At 31.5% G+C, this 16,299-nt stretch overlaps 1 protein-coding gene across 1 annotated transcript in view; it reads left to right on the forward strand.

The window, feature by feature from the left end:
* Positions 1 to 1,121: 1,121 nt before the first annotated feature.
* Positions 1,122 to 16,299, forward strand: part of LOC135124218 (uncharacterized) — a 93,519-nt gene continuing 78,341 nt past the window's right edge. The window contains exon 1 of the mRNA XM_064049128.1: positions 1,122 to 1,347. The gene's annotated coding sequence lies outside the window, so the exon portion shown is untranslated. The remainder of the gene's footprint in view (positions 1,348 to 16,299) is intronic.

Consider the following 16,299-nt stretch of genomic DNA (forward strand, 5'->3'; position numbering starts at 1 on the left):
AAAATTCTTTTAAACTCTTTCAAACTCTTTCAAAAACCGAATATCCTCTGGGATCTCAAATTTTTCAAAAACAAAACACGCACCAAAAAATGCTTTCAAACTCTTTCAACGACAAAACAACAGAGGGTTCGATATTTTAGGTCTAACCTGAAAAATAGGAACAGATTAATAGACCACACGTAAAAAAAGTGTTAGAAGTGTTAACTAATTATAAATAAGTTATTTTGTTTATGAAAATTTTTTATTTTCGTTCTTGGGACAGAATGAGCATTTTTCCATGGGAAAAATTGATTTTTTGAATTATAATTTTTATTTATCAAATAATCAATCTTAATTTAGTTCTGCACAATATGCAACTATTTCTGTGCCTGGTTTTAGAAAATATTTCTAATAAACGATATTATTATTGTTATTAATGTTATTATTATCGGGATACATAACTTTAAGGATCTTTTTTTTTTAATCAGTCGTAACTAAATAAATATACTTAGAAGATTTTTTTTTTTGGTAAATCTTAAGAAAAATCTAAAAAATTAAAACATGGTACAAGTTTGCTCAAACTCTATATTTTCTAGAAACTCATTTTTTTGGTTCAATTTCTAAAATACCAAGGACCACCAGTATCCAGTCGACCACGGCGACCCACAGCCACCTTTTCGCGTCCCTTTTTTTGTCACCCACATCCCACACGAACAATAAATTAGGAGCAACAATTTCTGCCTTCAAATAACCTTTTAAATGAGAATTTAAACAGTCTTTACTCCGACTTTCCACATTTACCTTTTAACAAAACCAAAATTCCCTCAAAAGATTTATCTGTACAACTTTTTATATTTTTTTGTATTTTCAGTGTTCGAGCCAACCCGGCGACCCACAAGCATGCGTTCTCGTCCCCCGACTTCACCTCCCAACCCGAATTTCCGGAAGCTCACCGCCCAAATTCCTCAGGAAGACGGCTTTCGCTTCCATGCTCCCTGCACTCGCGCCTCGCCGGCGTCCCACAGGCACCTATTCGCGCCCCTCTTTTCTCCCGCCTTCTCGCTTTCCGGTCCCCGGAGCCAACAACCTTAGTTCCCTCCTCGTCCGTCGCGGCGCTCTTTTCGCACGACTCCGCAGGAATCGCTTCGTGCGATCGCGGCCCAGTCGGCGAGTCGCTCGAGAGCAGTGAACTCACCCATTCCTGCCCCAACCTCGCAATAATGCCTCTGTAATCAGCAACAATTAAATAACGCTGATGATTCTTCTCCGGTCGTGGGTTGTACGCTTGATCGCATATCGAAATCACCAGTGATCCGGTCAGTGAAAGTGTGTTTTTTGTGTCCCCTGTGACTTGTTCTTCGGCAGAGTGTAAGTTTCGCAAACTAGAGCATGCTTATCGATAAGTCCACACACCTTAGGCCTCCAAGGCCGTGTCAAAACGCAAAAGTGCATTGTCGCTACGCCTCCGACTCGAAAAGTAATTAGTTTTGCGAAATCGCGGGGAAGGGACGGCTGGAATTGGCTTGTTGGGGGGTTCTGGGTGCTCATGGGAGGTCATGGTGCACCGTTGCCAAAAAACATATAGTTAGAAAAATGGGCTTGGTGGCGATTTTTGACTAGGGATGGGTTTGGGGGGTGGTTGGCGATACAAGTTTAAGTTTTTCCGGCTAGAGAAACTCCGGTTGGTGTACGGGGGGCTACAACTCTCAAGTACGTACATCTCCGGTTGCATAAACACCGGAATCGCTCCGGTAAATAGCCCGAATTTGCCTAATTGTTTGAAGACGTGCAAACTCTGTTATATGAGAATCCAGTGCCGTTTCGAAACCACCGTTTTTAATTAATTTTTCCATGGGTACGGGACCCATTGTGTTTTATCCGGCGATCTGCGTGGGTTTTTATCATTCGTGTCGAAACGAGAATTATGTAAATGGAGTGGCGTTATTAAGTTTTACTTTTTCGGTTGCAATCTTTTAATTGCCGCTTTAATGCATCAAGGTCGAGATTTTGCAGTGGCGTGGGCTAGACACGATTTAATGGTTTGTTTTTGGCAATAGGAAATTCTCCTTGGGTGGGATTCGGGTCCATTCTGGCCCTTGCAATGTTGTGGCGAATTTCTGCGTATAGCCGTGTTTTTACCGCAGCAGGAAATTCCATCTAGGACGGGTGTTTAACAACATTCCGACAGATTTCCTGCGAACGTTTTGTCCTTCTCGGGAGCTGGATTCAATTTTAGAGTGGGTAAAACGGAAGAAAAGTTTTGCGTTGCTGATATCTGGGTTAGGTTGCTACATTTTCTTGATTTGAGATGGGTTTCGACATTTTCCACAAAAAATGAAGTGGTGATAAATATTTTGGTTACGCAGCGTTCGGAGAAAAAGTCGTCAGATGGTAATTCAACATACGTAAAATTGTGTTAATTTATGCGGGTTTCTGAGGATTGTGAGCAGAAAATTTTAACGGACCTGGGTTGTGCGGCAGAATTTTTATGTAATTATTGTTTAGAGGTTCCGTATTAAAATTTGTTGTGTCATGGTTTTTATAACCAATTAGTTACCATTTTGTTAATTAATTTTTAATTTATTTAATTCAGATGTTATAAAAATGAAAATGTGAGGATATCTAGAATATATCTTCATAAATTGTTTGTTTGGATAAATTAGGAACTTCGTTGTCAATTTTGTCTTTTTGAAAAGTCTAAACTGGTCGAGTATCAAATTTATCACTTTAGAAATAGATTAATTCCGAATCGTATCTAAGCATAGATTATTAAATATTTGATTTTTTGACGTATGTGGAAATTAAGATATACTGAAATACTGTTCAGCATACAGGGTGTTTCATCTCAACAAATCTGTCAAAATTATGTCAAAACTACGACAACTTTTATAAAATGAGTCCAGCTAAAAGTACTTTGAAAGAAAATCTGTTCTGAGCTAATTTTGAAATATCATTTTTTTTTACAGTGTATAGCTACAAACGAGAAAAAACAAAAAGAGAAAACTGTATTAAAATAGAAGACTTAAAACCAGAATTCTGAAATTCGAACCAGAATTTGAAACTGTAAACGTTGAAAAGAATAAAAAAAAACAAAATAGTAGTATGGGACGAAACATTTTTGGAAAAATAAATAGGCTGTGATAAATTTTGATAACTTTAAGTTTATTTTTTACTGTTTTGCCTCTTTCTATTTATATACTTTCCAATAACGTTGATGGTTTTAAGTTAGAACAAGTGACGTCACAGCGACAACCGACCGATTCGGGATGTGAAAAAAATCATATGCTATTTGTATCAGGTTTGCGTAAAAATATATCCAATGAAGTTTTTTTGTTCTGTCTACATATTTGTTTGTAAACCAGAACATTTAATTTTTGTAGACATATATCATGGATCTGAAAAATCGAGAAATGGGAACATCAAAAAACGGAAAAATCTAAAATTTAAAAATTTGAAATATTGAAAAATCCCAAACTGCAATGGTGAAAAATTGATAAAGCGATAAATCGAAAACCGAAAAATGTAGAAAATCGCAAAATTGGGAAATCGGGAAATGGGAATATCGAAAAATCGAATAGTCAAAAAGTTAAAAAACCGAAATCGAAAACTTTTAAACTGAAGAATCGAAATTAACCTATTGGAAAATTGAGAAATAGAAATATCGGGATATTGACTAATTCAAAAATCTAAATGACACGAAAGCGAAATTGGGAAATCGAAATTTCGAAAAATCGAGCCCAAAGCAGATAAATTCAAATTTGAAAAATTTTAAATCTAAAAAATCGATGCATGGAAAAATTGAAAAACTGAAAAACGGAAAATTGAACAATAGAGTTGAAATCTCGATAAATCAAGAAATAGAAAAATTGAAAATTGGAAAAACCGACAAATTGATCAAGATCTGAATAATAAAAAATCGGGAAATCGAAACATCAAAAAATTACAAAACCTAAAATCGAAAACTTTCAAATTTAAAAATTTGAAAACTTTAAGTCGAAAATCTAACATTTAAAAAACCCAAAAATTTAAACATCCCAAAATTGAAATATCGAAAAACTGAAAAATCGAAAATCAAAAAGGCGAGAAGTCGAAAAGTTGTTTTTGTAATTTGAGAAAGCAAAAAATCGAAAATTTAGGAACACCAAAAATTGAAAAATTTAAGAATCGAAAAATTGGAAAATCGTAAAACTGAATATCAGAAAATGGGGAAATCTACAAAAACCGCGGAATCGAAAATTTGCGAAATCGAGAAATCGGGAAATGGGAATATCAAAAAATCTATAAATCGAGTAATCGAAAAATTAAGAAACAGAAATCGACAACTCGAAAATAGATTTATCGAGAAATCAAAAAATTTAAAAATCGAAAATTTAACAACCCCAAAAATTAAAAAAATATTGGAAAGTTTTGAAATTGAAAAAAAATTGAGAAATAGAAATATCGAAAAATTGAGAAATCGAAATAACCTAACGCAGAAAAATTTAAATTTGAAAAACAGTAAAATCTAAAAAATCGATACATGGAAAAATTGAAAAACTGAAAAATCGGGAAATTGAACAATAGAGTTGAAATCTCGATAAATCGAGAAATAGAAAATTGCAAAAATCGAAACATTGAGAATCCGCAAATCTAAGTCGAAAAATCGAAAGATCGAGAAATCGAAACATCTAAAACTCAAAATTCGAAAACTTGAAAACAGAAAAAACGAAGGTTCGAAAAATTAAAAAATCGAGAAATCGAAACATCAAAAAATTGCAAAACCTAAAATCGAAAACTTTAAAATTTAAAAATTTGAAAAATTGATAAACACAAAAGTCGAAGAACATAAAAATCGAGAAATCGAAACATCAAAAAATTTAAAATTTAAAAGTCGAAAATCTAACATTTAAAAAACCGAAAAATTAAAACATCCCAAAATTGAAATATCGAAAAATTGAAAAATCGAAAATCAAAAAGTCAAGAAGTCGAAAAGTTATTTTTGTAATTTGAGAAACGTTAAAATCGAAAATTTAGGAACACAAAAAATTGAAAAATTTAAGAATCGAAAAATTGGAAAATCGTAAAACTGAAATATCAGAAAATGGGTAAATCTAAAAAAAAATCGAGAAATCGAAAATTTGCGAAATCGAGACGTCGAGAAATCGGGAAATGGTAATATCAAAAAATCTATAAATCGAGTAATTAAGAAACAGAAATCGACAAATCGAAAAATAGATTTATCGAGAAATCAAAAAATTCAAAAATCGAAAATTTAACAACCCCAAAAATTAAAAAATATTGGAAAGTTTTGAAATTGAAAAAAATTGAGAAATAGAAATATGGAAAAATAAGCTAACGCAGAAAAATTTAATTTTGAAAAACTGTAAAATTTTAAATCTAAAAAATTGATACATGGAAAAATTGAAAAACTGAAAAATCTGGAAATAAACAATAGAGTTGAAATCTCGATAAATCGAGAAATAGAAAATTGCAAAAATCGAAACATTGAGAATCCGTAAGTCTAAGTCGAAAAATCAAAAGATCGAGAAATCGAAACATCTAAAACTTAAAATTCGAAAACTTGAAAACAGAAAAAACGAAGATCTGAAAAATTAAAAAATCGAGAAATCGAAACATCAAAAAATTGCAAAACCTAAAATCGAAAACTCTAAAATTTAAAAATTTGAAAAATTGATAAACAGAAAAATTAATCCCAAAATTGTAGTCTCGAAAAACCTGAAAAACTAAAAATTGAAGAATTGAAACAAGAGAATGTGTAGGAACTCGAGGGAGTCTGAGAGAATATGATATAAATTGGATAATTCGGAAAAAATCTGAGAGATTTGGAAAGAATTTAGGAGATTTGGGAAGAAACCCAAGGAATTTGAAGAAATTTGAGAGAATCTGAGGAAACATATGAGAATCTTTGGGTAATCTGAGATAATCTGAGCGGAAAAATGTAGAAAAATTTAAAAGAATGGAAAAATCTGGAAAAATCTGGAAAAATCTGTAAGAATTCTACAGAATCGGAGACAATTTGAGATAATCTGAACGAATTTGAAAGAATTTGCTAAAATCTGAGACAATCTAAGAGAATGTCAGAGAAGATTCCGGAAGAATCCGACGGAATCTGATGAAATTTTGGAGAATCTGAGGAAACCTGTGAGAATCTGAGAAACCCTGAGAGATTTGGAAAGAATTTAAGAGATTTGGGAGGAAACCAAAGGAATTTGAGAGAACCTGAGGAAACCTGTGAGAATCCTTGGAGAATCTGAGACAATCTGAGAGTATCTCGAAGAATCTTAAAAAATCTAGAAAAATTCAAAAGAATGGAAAAATCTGGAAGAATCTGAGACAGTCTAAAAGAATCTGTGAGATTCTGAGAGATTCCGACAGAATCTGAAGGAATCTGTGATAATCTGAAAGAATTTGCAAAAATACTGAAAGAATCTGAGAGAATATGAAGAAATTGGGTGATTCGGAAAGAATCTGAGAGATTTGGAAAGAATCTACAAGATTCCGGAAGAATCCGAAGGAATCTGATGAAATTTGGGAGAATCTGGGGAAACCTGTGAGAATCTAAGACAACCAGAAAAAATCTGGGAAATCCTGAGAGATTTCGAAGAAATCTGAGATAATCTGAAAGAATCTGAAAAAATTTTCAAAAATCTGAAACAATCTAACCGAATCTGAGAGAATCTAAGGGAGTCTGAAAGAATTTGAAAGAATCAGAGAATCTGAAAGAATCTGAGAGAATCTGTGGAAAATATGAGATAATCTGAAAGTAAAAAATCGAAAAATCGGTAAATCGAGACGTCGAGAAATCGAAACATCGAAAAGTATCGAGAAATGGGAATATCAAAATGACAAAAAGTCGAAAAGTTAAGAAACCGGAAAGTCGAAAATTTGAAAAATTGACCTGACGAGAAAACGAAAAATCGAAAATTTAGGAAAAATTGGAAAATGGCAAAACTGAAACCTCAGAAAATTGAGAAATCTTTTAAAAATCGACAAATCGAAAATTTGAAAAACCAAGAAACTGAAAAATCGGAAATACAATTTTGATTTTTTTACAAAAATCTCAGTGTGTAGGATAAAAAATCAATCTGGATTCATAAACCACAAGTAGAAGAGTACGTTATTTGTAAAATTTAAATATGCACACAAAATTTGACACCAGTCGGTCCGGTAATTTCGGATATTATCTGTCTCGTAAAAATCGACACCGACGCGAACAGACAGACAGACAGACAGGCAGACGGAAAAGGAGACCTCCTAGCTTACGCTTGAAAGTAAAAAACTCTAGCTACTTTTTAACCATTAACTTGCATAAAATAGTGTGTAATAAGATTTTTTATGAACAATTGTCGCAATAAATTTTAACGAATTTGGTCACGTTTGAGGGACCTGTTCTCCGTAAATACGCAATAGTGTGACCCCAGATTTCTTCACAGCATTCTTTGATCAGTTGTTTACATGACCAAATTAGGCGTTTACTGAAATTCAAAAAATAATATCCAGGACCACGATTTTGACAAAGCTCATCATCTAGTTAGCCGCGTCAAAAAAACCACGCCCTTAACCTAAAATTCCATCACTAAAAATACATTCTCGTTTGAATAAAGTGCTAATAAAAACGAAATATTACCAATAATAACAATAACAATGAACACTCCTCGAAAAAAATAAATCCATTTAGAAAAACCCGCCATCACACCGCGAAAAGCCCCCATTACACAGCTCCATGTAGGCTTGAAATGCATCGTCCACCTTGACACCAAAACCACTCCGAACCGTATCCGTACCGACCCGCAGCGGGAAAAAAGCTGGCGTCTTGTGGTCGCTGCCATAAATAAATAAGGCAAAGACACACGCTCAATCAAACTGCCCGACTGTAATATAGTCTTAACGCAAAAGAGCGGCGTAATATGCAAATTGGCCAGTAAATCGCATGCACGTCTCTGGACTCCAGCTCCCAACATTAATATTGCCATTAGGCCGAACCGATATGCGATAAATAAGCCGAGATAAATGGCCCTCTTTGTGCAATTAAGCTCGTATTAGAAAAGTCAACCGATGGACAATTAGGCGGTTGAGAGATATATGTGGCGGAGGAGACGAAGGCGAGCCTGCGGGGGATCCGAGCGGATTTTTCTGCCGGGAATGGAGCGCTCGGCTGCGGGCTCGGGCTGAGTTGAAAAATCGCTAATGAGTACGTGCTGCAATTTCATTTTTTGCATTCTAGTACACATAATATTTTTAGAATTCGGTAATGTGGAGAGTGGAGAGTGAGAATTTTGATGACATATCTGACGGGAATGTGTTATGAAACGTCGCGCTGGAAAGAAACCAGCGACAAAATTATTGAGAATTATAATTTTTTCACTTTATTGCAAGCTGACGTGTTTCCTAGAAGGTAAAATTTAGCGTTAAATTATGGGAAGAATTTCTCCGGTTAAGTGTTAACGGTGATGTAAAATTACACAATATTTCAGTTGTGAAAAATAATGCTGCGTTCGCGGAAAAATGTCGCATTCTCCGGAATTGGTCTTGAAGTGGAGTTGTCAAACGCACGATGCAAGGATAAAACAGTAATAAATGAAAATAAGGAAACTAGGAAGTTAATACAAAATTATAAACAATCTTTTAGAGCTTAAATTTTTCTGTTTTCACAATTAACACACTAAAATAGCTGTTCCATCTGAACATTTGTCGACAAATTTTGAATATGTGATAATTAATCAACAGACAAAATCAGGCTTGAGTTTTACAATCAGTCCAGTAGTTTCGTATTCTACGTCTAAAATGTTTATTTTCTTGAAGCACAAATTTTGTTTAACACGATGTACAGTTGGTTGATATTTGCGAAATAGTGAAACTAATACTTTTAATTGTTTCAGTGAACTGACTACACTTTTACATGAATGTCATGCCATGTTAAGCATATCATGATGATGATCTCTTTCACAAGGAATAATTCAGTGTTCAAATAAAAGTTCCCAACAAGATCTGTGTAGATGTATTCATTGCATACATCTACAAAGCGGTGCTTAGACATTAAAATATTTGTTTGTATATCGCGAGTTGAAAATACTGTTTTTGAGACTTCGAGCTTCAGCGAGCTTTTCTTTGCAAGTTCTGCAGGATTGTTTCCGATGATTATTTAAAACGACAATGTTAATGACAATATCAGTCACAATTTTCGATAAAAAAATTATTTTTAAATCGAATTTTTCGATAACTTTGGTCCATAAATGTTGCATTAAATCTATTTTTATTGACAAATGCATGTACTAATATGTATAAAGCATGAAATAAACATCTTATCTTATCTTATCTTATCTTATCTTATCTCATAACCATAATTACTTTACGTTTTTCCAGTCAACTCATTCAGATCTATATCCCGGATTTTTTTAAGGATTTTTAGACAACTTTCTAAAAATCTCAATTTTGAATGAAAATAGATTTTTGATTTCTCAACATCTCACATTATTTTTGATTTTTAAATTTTCGACTTTCAGATTTTTGAAGTTTTCGCTTTCTCAATTTTTCAACATTATCTAATACCTATAATTTTGAGAATTTTTCAATTTTTGGGGTTTTCAATTTTTTAATTTTTTAAACTTTTCGATTTTTTCATGTTCCGATTTCTCGATTTTTCGGTTCATCAATTTTCTATTTGTCAGTTTTTCAGATTTTAAATTTTAGGTTTTTCAATTTTAGGTGTTTCAATTTTTTGATTTTTTAATGTTTGAAGTACTCAGTTTTTGGATTTATCAGATCTTTGATTTTTGTTTTTCAGTTTTTCGAATTTTAAATTTTAGATTTTTCGATTTTAAGTTTCCCAATTTTTCGACACTGCAAAATCGAAAAACTGAAATCCCAAAACGTCGAAAAATTGGAAAATTGAAAAGTCGAAAAATTGAAAAACCCAGAGACTGAAAATTTTCCAAAATTGTGATGTTGTAAAATTGAGAAATCGAAAAGTCGAAAAATTGTAATAATCAAAAACTTTGAAATATTAATAAATTGAAATATGTAAAATTTTAAAAATGTAAAGTTGGAATCAACGAGAAATTGAAATATTTTGAATTAAAAAAAAATCGAAAAATTGAATAATCGAGAAATTGATAAATTCCAAAATTAAAATAAGGAAAAATTGGGAAAAACGATCGAGAAATCGAAAACTCGCCAAGTCGAAAAATGGAGAAGTGGAAAGAGCCCAAAAGACAAAAATTAAATTTGAAAAACTGAAAGATTTGAAACTCAAGAAAGTCGATACATCAAAACTCGCAAAATTGAAAATCAGAAAACTAAACAATCGAATAATGGAAACGTCAAAATCTTGATAAATCGAAAAATAGAAAAATTGAAAAGTTGAAAATTGGAAAAACCGATAAAGTTAAATATCCGAAAAATAAAAAATTGTGAAAGCCGAAACATTAAGAAACTGAAAAATCTAAAACCGAGAAATCCAAAAAACGAAATATCGAGAAATCGGAACATTGTAAAACTAAAAATTGAAAAACCTAAAATTTAAACATCGAAAAACTGAAAACAGAAAAATCCAAGATCTGAAAAATCAGAAATCGATTTCTCGATTTGTGGTTTTCTTATTTTTTGATTTCCCAGTTTTTCGATTTTTCGATTTCACGTTTTTTTGATATTTCCATTTCCCTTTTTTCCAATTTGTTAATAATTCGAAATTTCGTTTTTTCGAATTTTCGATAATCTCCACAGCTCACATTATGTTTAATTTTTAAATTTTCGACCTTTAGATTTTTTAAATTTTCACTTGATCAATTTTTCAACACTACAATTTTGAGAATTTTTCAATTTTTCATTTTTTTTTAATTTTTCAATTTTTTAATGATTCGATTTCTCGATTTTTCAGTTCTTCAATTTTCTGTTTGTCTTTTCAGATTTTTAAATTTTAGATTTTTCGATTTTAGGTGTTTCAATTTTTCGATTTATTAATCTTTGGATTACTCAGTTTTTAGATTTATTAGACCATTGATTTTTCTGTTCTTCAATTTTTCGAATTTTAAATTTTAGATTTTTCGATTTTAAGTTTCTCATTTTTTCGATTTTTTATTGTTTCCATTTCTCCAGAAATAGAAAAATTCCAAAACTAGAATGACGAAACACTGGGAAATCAAAAAACCGAAATCTCGAAACGTCGAAAAATTGGGAAATCGAAAAGTCGAAAAATCGAAAGATCGAGTAATCGAAACATCACAAATTCGAAAAATTTAATATTTACAAACCGAAAAATTGAAAAACCCAGAAATTGAAAATTTTCCAAAATTGTAATGTAAAATTGAGAGATCAAATAGTCATCAAATAGAAAATTCGGAAAATCGAAACTTTGAAATCTTAATAAATTGAAATATAGGATCATGCAAACATCAAAAAATCGAAAAATTGAAAAACCGAAAAATGTAAAGTTGGAATCAATGAGAAATCGAAATGTTTTAAATAAAAAAAAAATCGAAAAATTGAAGAATGGAAAAATTTAATAATCGAGAAATTGATAAATTCCAAAATTAAAATGAGAAAAAATTGAACAATTGAAACATCCAGAAATCCAAACATGAAACGATTAAGAAATCGAAAACTCGCCAAATTGAAAAATGGAGAAGTGGAAAGAGCCCAAAAGACAAAAATTAAAATCTGAAAAACTGAAAGATTTTAAACCTAAGAAAGTCGATACATCAGAACTCGAAAAATTGAAAATCGGAAACTAAACAATCGAATAATGGAAACGTCAAAATCTTGATAAATCGAGAAATACAAAAATTGAAAAGTTGAAAATTGGAAAAACCGATAAATTTAAAAACCCAAAAATAAAAAATTGTATAAGTCGAAACATTAAGAAACTGAAAAATCTAAAACCGAGAAATCCAAAAATCGAAATATCGAGAATTCGGAGCATTTAAAACTAAAAATTGAAAAATCTAAAATTTAAAAATCGAAAAACTGAAAAGCAGAAAAATCCAAGATCTGAAAAATCAGAAATCGATTTCTCGATTTTTCGTTTTCTTATTTTTTGATTTTCCAGTTTTTGGTTTTTTCCATTTCACGTTTTTTTATATTTCCATTTCCCTTTTTTCCAATTTGTTAATAATTCGAAATTTCAATTTTTTCGTCAGCTCACATTATGTTTGATTTTTAAATTTTCGACTTTTAGATTTTTGAAGTTTCGCTTTCTCAATTTTTCAGCATTACAATTTTGAGGTTTTTCAATTTTTCAATTTTTTTTAACTTTTCAATTTTTTAATGTTTCGAATTCTCGATTTTTCATTTCTTCAATTTTCTGTTTGTCTTTTCAGATTTCTAAATTTTAGATTTTGGGTGTTTCAATTTTTCGATTTTTTAATGTTTGGATTACTCAGTTTTTAGAATTATTAGATCTTTGATTTTTCTGTTCTTCAATTTTTCGAATTTTCAATTTTAGATTTTTCAATTTTAAGTTTCTCAAATTTTCGATTTTTTATTTTTTTGATTTCTAGAGAAATTGGAAAATTCCAAAACTGGAATGACGAAACACCGGGAAATCCAAAAACCGAAACCTCGAACGACGAAAAATTGGGAAATCGAAAAGCCGAAAAGTCGAAAAATCGAAAGATCGAGTAATCGAAACATCAAAAAATCGAAAAATTTAATATTTTCAAAACCGAAACATTGAAAAACCCAGAAATTGAAAATTTTCCAAAATTGTAATGTTGTAAAATTGAGAGATCAAATAGTCGAAAAATATTAATAATCGAACGAAAAACTGAGATGTCGAGAAATCTAAAATTCGTAAAATCGAAACTTTGAACTATAAATAAATAATTGAAATATAGGAACCTCGAAACACCAAAAAATCGTAAAATCGAAAAATTGAAAAACCCAGAAACTGAAAATTTTCCAAAATTGTTATGTTGTAAAATTGAGAAATCGAAAAGTCGAAAAATTTTAATAATCGAAAACTGAGATGTCGAGAAATGGAAAATTCGGAAAATCGAAACTTTGAAGTATTAATAAATTGAAATATAGGGACGTGCAAACATAAAAAAATCGAAACATTGAAAAATCGAAAAATGTAAAGTTGGAATCAACGAGAAATCAAAATATTTTGAATTTAAAAAAAAATCGAAAAATTGAAGAATGGAAAAATTGAATAATCGAGAAATTGATAAATTCCAAAATTAAAATAAAGAAAAATTGGGAAAAACGATCAAGAAATCGAAAACTCGCCAAATTGAAAAATGGAGAAGTGGAAAGAGCCTAAAAGACAAAAATTCAAATTTGAAAAACTGAAAGATTTTAAACCAAAGAAAGTCGATACATCAAAACTCGAAAAATTGAAAATCGGAATACTAAACAATCGAATAATCGAAACGTAAAAATCTTGATAAATCGAAAAATAGAAAAGTTGAAAATTGGAAAAACCGATAAATTTAAAAACCCAAAAATAAAAAATTGTAAAAGTCGAAACATTAAGAAACTAAAAAATCTAAAACCGAGAAATCCAAAAATCGAAAAATTGTAAAACTAAAAATTGAAAAACCTAAAATTTCAAAATCGAAAAACTGAAAAACAGAAAAATCCAAGATCCGAAAAATCAAATATCTATTTTTGAATTTTTAAAAATTTTTTTGGTTTTTCAATTTTAGATTTTTCGATTTCTCGATTTGTCGTTTTCTTATTTTTTAATTTCCCAGTTTTTCGATTTTGCGATTTCACGTTTATTTAATATTTCCATTTCCCTTTTTTCCAATTTGTTGAAATGAAAAAATCGAGTACCTAATCGAAACATCAAAAACTCGAAAAAATGAAAACCAAAAATCGTAAAATTGAAAAAAAAAGAAATCGAAAAATTTTAAATCGAAGAATGGAAAAATTAAATAATCGAGAAATTGATAAATTTCAAAACTAAAATGAGAAAGAATTAGGAAAACGAAAAATTGATAAATCGAAGACTCGTGAAATCGAAAAATCGAAAAGCCGCAAGAGCCCAAAACAGGGAAATTAAAATTGAAAAACTGAAAATTTTGAACTTAAAAAAATCGATACACCAAAACTCGAAAAATTGACAATCGGAAAACTAAATAATCGAAGCGTCAAAATGTCGATAAATTGAGAAATAGAAAAATTGAAAATTTGAAAATTAGAAAAACCGATAAATTTAAAAATCGAAAAATATATTGTGAAAATCCAAACATTGAGAAACTGAAAAATCTAAAACCGAGACATCTAAAAATCGAAAGATCTACAAATCGAAACATCAAAAAATAGAAACATTGTAAAACTTAAAATTTAAAAAATCGAAAAATTGAAAAACCTAGAAATTGAAAATTTTCCAAAATTGTAATGTTGTAAAATTGAGAAATCAAAAAGTCGAAAAATTTTAATAATCCAAAAACTGAGATGTTGAGTAATCGAAAATTTGGAAAATGGAAACTTTGAAATCGAAATATATGGAAACAAAAAATTCAAAAATCCAAACATCGAAAAATGTAAGTTGTAATCAACGAGAAGTCGAAATTCTTTGAAATAAAAAAATTGAAAAATTGAAATATGAAACGATCGAGAAATCGAAAAATCGAGAAGTTGAAAGAACCTAAAACAGACAAATTAAAATTTGAAAAACTGGAAAATTTTAAACCTAAAAAAAATCGATCCATCAACACTCGAAAAATTGAAAATCGGAAAACCAAACAAACGAATAATCGAATCAGAAACCGATTTTTCAATTTTTTTATTTTTTTTGGGTTGTTTTAATTTTAGATTTTTCAATTTTTCGATTTCACGGTTTTTTTCATATTTCCATTTCCCTTTTTGGTTTAAAAATTTTTTTCTTTATTAGCACCATTTGTTAAACTTGGTTTTTATTCGATATCGACCTCTATCACAACTGATGTCGCAGTCAATTAGATAAAACTCAAACCACCCGACATAACAATAAAAATTAATGTTTTCCCGGAAACGGTTAAAAACTGGAAACCACTGCCATCCCCGCAGAAACCATCACGAAACCCAGTCCATCATAAACAACCATCATCCGACTGAAATCGATATTCGTGAATTCCTCCATTGAAGAAATCACCGTCCATCAAAATTAATGAACCGTCGTAACCGATCTCCACACCTGGCCTAACTCTAGATCTTCCCTCATTTGTTACGCTGTCAGTAGTTCGAATCCGTTCCATTCGTCAATTATCATCCATCAATTCCATTTAAATTAGCTCCCCTGCTGCATTTAACTGTATCATTGCACGCCACCACCTCGCCCAGATGTCGCTGCTAAGTGAGGTTATGTGCGCAATTTCACTTGCCCCATGGCGAGGTTGCCCAACCACAAACGAGTATTACGCCCACGTCGGAGCCTCGTCACAATGTCGCGTGATGTAATTGTGCATCAACCTCGCATTTACACAGCCCATGTAAAGAGGAAACAAGATAAAACTCGTTGCGTCATCGAGGAAATGTAGCGACCGTGTACTACCTCGGCCCGAGATAACAAAGCAAAATTTTACATGACCGCGCTTCCAGGAATCATTAAGCAATCCCGCGATCAGATAGCCGCGTACGCGCTGCGGAGCCCTGAGTGACGCTGCGGAATAGAAGAGGACCCGCGGTTGCTCCCTGGGTGACGCCGGTTATTGGCGTGATTTACGGACGCGGAAAAGGCCGAAAATTTAGTGGTGGTAGTGCGGGCATGAAAAACGTCATTAGCATGTTAATTTTTATGTGGTTTTTATTCTAATCAGCTAATACATATGTACATGAGGTTAGCCTTGTGCCATTCTTGGGCATCGGCGCTCCTAATTGATACTAAAATTTTAGCGCTTTGATACACACTTTTCGGGGTATTTACATAGTAGACGCGCGACCGCCGGAGTAAACAAACAAGGTGTCGTTTAAAGGCCCGGGTTTTGGGATTTATGGCTTTGTTTGGGGAAAATTTGGCGGGTCGTTACACTGGGTTTGAGGAAGGTTCGGCCGATTTGGGGCTGCCCACGCTTATTGTTTCGGGATTTTCATATTTATATGAATATTTGTATTATATGGTAATGGTGTTGTTGACTTTTATGTGTCATGGTGAAATTTTACAAAAATTTTAATTTTAATCACATGTGGGTGACGACAATAAGTGAAATCAGTTGGAGAGGGTTTTATGTTTTTTTAACTAGAAGATTTTTTAAAACATTCCAGTATAGTTTTTGGCTATTAGTACTGATTTTGAATAAATTAAGTTATGATTTTTTGCTCTAGAACCAATTCTCAGAACAATATATTCTACAGTAAGGCTAATTTAAATAGAAATAATGGGAATTAGCATTTGGGGAT

Source organism: Zophobas morio, unplaced genomic scaffold, assembly GCF_036711695.1.
Source record: "Zophobas morio isolate AGI-343-1 ecotype UQ-CSIRO unplaced genomic scaffold, CSIRO_AGI_Zmor_V1 ptg000007l, whole genome shotgun sequence".
In the NCBI taxonomy this organism is placed as follows: Eukaryota; Metazoa; Arthropoda; class Insecta; order Coleoptera; family Tenebrionidae; genus Zophobas; species Zophobas morio.